We start from the raw sequence: 6,000 nt of genomic DNA on the forward strand, positions 1-6,000 counted from the left end.
TCTCATTTGACCCTCAATTAAGTCATAATGTCATCATAATGGCCTCCAAACTCAAAATTTAAATTTGCATATTATGACGTTTGCATATTTTTGGAAAATTGATTGTATTTCTGTAAAATAGATTGTTTTTCTCCTAAATTTCGATATGTTCTAGCTGAGATAATTTTCTACAAATGCAGTGTCCACACCTTTCCAGTTTGACAAAGGTATCATGGCGTATTTTTTCGATTAAAGGAGGCATTGCAGTTTTTCACATTTTGCGTGTATTGTCTATGGGACATGACTATTTCTCAAAACTGGATTCTACATTTCCGTCTTTCGCGAGCAATATCTCTGTTGTTTTATCTTTGTTTACGCTGAGCTTCGAGTATGTTGTAGCGGAGACAATAAGCTATCTCAAATGTGTCTTTTATTTTTTGATCAGATGCCGGGATCATGCTCATATTGCACTTGCAACGTGGGATTTGAGAATCCCATTTTCCGTTTACGTGTAATCGCTATGTGAATTGTTTTGGTATATCGTTAACGCACTTGACTTCTATCCTCGAGGTCCCTGGTTCGAGTCTGGGCGTCTCCAACCATTTTTTCCCCTTTACTTTTTCTTTTCTTTTTGACCTTTCACTGTACCATTTCCTTTGATTATTAAAACACGTAGATCCGCAAATAATGTAATAAACTATTTGCTTTATTATTACCCTATTTTCACTTAAACGATTACTTTTTGTGTCTAATCCCTATGGGAGATGACTTTTCCTCAAATCTGGATTCTACATTTCTGTCTTTTGCGAGCAATATCGCCGTTATTCCTGCTTGGATTTTGTTGATTTTTGAGGATGTTGTAGCTGAGACTATATGTTATCTAAATCACCCGTCATTTTTTCAATAAGATATCAGGATCACGCTCATGATCATGATCATCTTCATTATCATCATGATCATCATTATCATAATGATGATAATTATTTATCAATTACATTTTCATTTCTTTGAATAAGATAAAATCGTCAAAATGTGTTCTTCATGATGTAAATTAGAGTCAAAGGTGTAACCGGTTACTAATCTATCTTCCCTAGATCCATAATGATCAAGGGATCGACACAATTTAAACTTGACACAGGGATAGATCATAATGGGAAAAGTATTTTATAAAATAATATGATATCGTGTATTAAATGCATTCTTCGTTATGTAAACCAATATCATACGTATCACCTAATTCGTCTAAGTGACGAATTGAAGTCTAGTTTATTTTTATTTTTTTTATTTTTATTATTCTTCCTCGAATTTGTTCGCAGGATATCTCAAGACTGAATAAAGCCATTATCATAAAACTTGACACGATGATAGATCTTAGTCTAACTTAGATCTGCGTGACTTTTTAGAGAGTCAAATTGATCGTGACGTCATCCATGCGCTATTTTGTGAAAATCAACTTATGATCATATCTTCATAACGGAAAGGTATTTCTCATTCATAATTATCAGGATTAAGATCAATATCCGTCCGGTCAAGTTGAGGTCAATAAAAGTGCGCAAATGCGCGCGTGCGCGTTCGTCTTCGCGTTTACGCGCGCGCAAAAATTTAAATTTCCAAATCATCCCAAATTTTTTTTGCATACGTTTTAGGCCATGTAAAGCATTTGATAAAAAAATTACGCACACGCGCATGCGCGCGCGTTTTCGCGTGTTCTGGCATTTTGCAACATAGAATCGCCGAATTTTCTCTGTCATCATATTTGGCACATTTTTCCAAGCATTTTGATAATTGGTTCACCTTTTATTAACGCAATGAGCGTCCGTTAAAGTTGACAGCACGCGCGGATTTGCGTTATCTTTATCCACAATACATGGGCAAAAACATGCCTATATAAAATTCATTGTAACTCTTTAGAATAGATAGAAACTCCTAATATTTTTTCATATTTGGATAGATTATGAGTCGGAAATATGGTTTCATATCTCATTTGACCCTCAATTAAGTCATAATGTCATCATAATGGCCTCCAAACTCAAAATTTTAATTTGCATATTATGACGTTTGCATATTTTGGGGAAATTGATTGTATTTCTGTAAGTATAGATTGTTTTTCTCCTAAATTTCGATATGTTCTAGCTGAGATAATTTTCTACAAATCCAGTGACCACACCTTTCCAGTTTGTCAAAGGTATCATGGCGTATTTTTGCGATTAAAGGAGGCATTGCAGTTTTTCACATTTTGCGTGTATTCTCTATGGGACATGACTATTTCTCAAAACTGGATTCTACATTTCCGTCTTTCGCGAGCAATATCTCTGTTGTTTTATCTTTGTTTACGCTGAGCTTCGAATATGCTGTAGTGGAGACAATAAGCTATCTCAAATGTGCCTTTTATTTTTCGATCAGATGCCGGGATCATGCTCATATTTCACTTGCAAAGTGGGATTTGAGAATCCCATTTTCCGTTTACGTGTAATCGCTATGGGAGATGTTTTGGTATATCGGTAACGCACTTGACTTCCAACCTCGAGATCCCTGGTTCGAGTCCGGGTGTCTCCAACACTTTTTTTTCACTTTGTTTTCCTTTTGACCTTCACTGTACCATCTCCTTTGAGTATTTAAACACGTAGATTCGCAAATAATGTCATAAATAACCCTTTTTACTTTATTATTACCCTATTTTCACTTAATCCATTACTTTTTGCGTGTAATCCCTATGGGAGATGACTTTTTCTCAAATCTGGAGTCTACATTCCTGTCTTTTGCGAGCAATATCGCCGTTATTTCTGCTTGGATTTTGTTGATTTTTGAGTATGTTGTAGCTGAGACTATATGCTATCTAAACCAACCCTCATTGTTGTAATAAGATGTCATGATCGCGCTCATGATCATGATCATGATCATCATGATCATCATTATCATAATGATGATAATCATTTATCAATTACATTTTCATTTCTTTGACTAAGATAAAATCGTCAAAAGGTGTTCTTCATGATGTAAATTAGAGTCAAATGTGTAACTGGTTACTGCACAGGGTCAAAGGTCATATATTGTTTCAATCTATCTTCCCTAGATCCATGATGATCAAGGAGACACAATTTAAATTTGACATATGGATAGATCTTAATGGATGAAGCATTTCATAAAATAATATGATATCGTGTAATGCATTCTTTATTATGTAAACCATTAGCATACCTATCACCTAATTCGTCAAAGTGACGAATTAAAGTCTAGTTATTTATTATTATTCTTCCTCGAATTTGTTCGCAGGATATCTCAAGACTGAATAAAGCCATTATCATGAAACTTGCCATGATTATAGATCTTAGTCTAACTTAGAACTGCGTGATTTTTTAGAGAGTCAAAGGTATCGTGACGTCATCCAGGCGCCATTTTGTGAAAATCAACTTATGATCATATCTTCATAACGGAAAGGAATTTCTCATTTATAATTATCAGGATTAAGATCAATATCCGTCCGGTCAATTTCAGGTCAATAAATGCGCGCAAAAATGAGCGTACGCGTTTGTGCGCGCGTAAACGTGCACGTAAAATTTTAAATTGCTCAAAATCGTCTTAAAATTTTTTTGCATACGTTTTAGGCCATTATAAGCATTTCATAAAAAATCGCGCAAAACACGCATTTTTGCGCGTTTTCGTTCGTCACGGCCGAACGAAAAATAATTACCCCTCAATTTTTTGTGACAGGATATTCATCATATTTTTATGAACAAATTGATACCATGTTCTTCTCTTTATCACTATTAATAACGGAATGAGCGTCCGTTGAAGATAAATATCCGTGCGTGCTAGCTTATGTATTACATAGCATATATGGGCAAAAACATGCCTATAAAAAGTACATCGGGATGAATAAGGACTGCCATTTTTTTTCTTCATATTTAGATAGAGTATGAGTCGGAGATATTATTTCATGTCTCATTTAGCCATTAAGTATATTTCTACATAATCATATTGACCTTGGAACTCAAAATACGAATTTGCATATTATGACGTCAACATATTTACGGAAAATGATTGTATCTCTGCAAATATTGATCAATTTTCTTCTAAATTTTGATATGTTGTAGCTGAGACTATTCTTCACAAGATTATTACCAATATTTATTCATTTTGATGACGTCATTAGATTTTTGCTTAATATGCGTCTTATGCCTATGGCAGGTGATTGATACTACATTCCAGTCTAGACTTGTTCATTATGTTGCGTATGTAGTGCGTCGAAATATCAGTTAAATGATTGGTTGGCTCTGCAATCAGGCGAAAATTTGAGCTCGTTAAGTAAATTAATAGTTTAATCATATAACAATTGTCTATCGAATACCTGAAGGGGGCGCTTTACCACTTTTAATCATTGTCATCATAATTTAAAACCAACAAATCATCATCATCAATATCGTCATTATCGTATTTATGAATATTATCATTAGATCATCATCGACACACTTTCATGATACAAAAATAGCTACGTATCACCTAATTCGTCAAAGTGACGAATTAAAGTCTAGTTATATTTGTTATTGTGATTATTATCCTCATCATGATTATTATCGTTAATATAAATTATTATTGTAATTATTATAATTATTATTATTGTTATCATTATGATGAATATGAATATGATGATTTTGATGACGATTAGTATAAGTATATAGTATTATTATACCGAGGTAAAGTTAATATTCAATGGCTAGTTTCAATATAATTTCTTTGAACTGTCGAGGTTTGGGAAATCGCGAAAAAAGAAATGATGTTTTAGAATTTGTTAAGTTAAAAAAGTTCCAAATATGTTGCTTGCAAGATACACATTTTGTAGCTGAGGCAGAAGCTTCTATAAAACGATTTTGGGGAGATAATTGTTTTTTCAGCCATAAAGCGTCAAATGCCAGAGGTGTTGCTATTTTGTTTGGGGAAGGGGTGCAATTTAATGTAAATAAGATTGAGCGATCAAAAGAAGGGAATTTTGTTGCGTTAGACCTACAGATATATAGCTATGACATAACATTAATATCCTTCTATGGTCATAATCACGATAGTGTTAGTTTTTATGCAGATATTGAAAGACTTGCTTTGGATTTTGATAATCCATTAACAATTTTATGCGGAGATTGGAACTTGGTTCAAGATTTTGATAAAGATACATATAATTATATTCGCCTTAATAATCCTAATGCCAAGAAAAAAGTCGATCAAATGAAGAATGATTTAGATTTGATAGACCCATGGAGAGAATTACATGTCCTGGAAAAAATGTTTACATGGCGGCAACCTACTCCCTTTAAGGCGGCTAGATTGGATTATTTTTTGGTCTCCACTGAACTACTGTCACTCGTTAATAAAATAGAAATTTTACCTGGGTACAGATCCGATCATTCCCTGATCAAGCTATCTTTGAATTTAAATCATTGTATGGTAGGTCGAGGTTACTGGAAATTCAATAATTCGTTGTTAAGGGATGATAGTTATGTGGAAAAAATTAAAGATGTCATTCAACAAACGATTGAGACCTATTCTGTCCCATATAATAACAATGCAAATAGATTTGAGGTAGAAGGACAAGATACACAATATGAATTTACTGTAAATGATCAGTTATTTTTTGATACGTTGTTGACCATAATTACAGGTGAAACAATTTTATACTCGGCCAGAAAGAAAAAAGGATTGGTAAATTTAGAATATGATTTAGAGAAAGAAATTATAGCTTTGGAGAAGGCATTGATATCAAAAACGGACAAAAATAGAGCTTTAGTCATATTAAATGAAAAGAAAGTTCAGTTAGAATCACTAAGAAAAGAAAAAATGGAAGGAATAAAGATGAGGTCTAAAATTAAATGGATGGAATATGGCGAGAAACCATCAAAATATTTTTTGAATTTAGAAAAAAGAAATGCTGTGAATAAACGTATATGCAAATTGGTCACTACTGAAAACAAGGAGATAACATCGCATGATGATATTATATCAGAAGTTGTATTATTCTACTCTAAATTGTAT

The sequence above is a fragment of the Strongylocentrotus purpuratus genome, unplaced genomic scaffold (genome assembly GCF_000002235.5).
Source record: "Strongylocentrotus purpuratus isolate Spur 01 unplaced genomic scaffold, Spur_5.0 spur5_scaffold_18, whole genome shotgun sequence".
Lineage (NCBI taxonomy): Eukaryota > Metazoa > Echinodermata > Echinoidea > Camarodonta > Strongylocentrotidae > Strongylocentrotus > Strongylocentrotus purpuratus.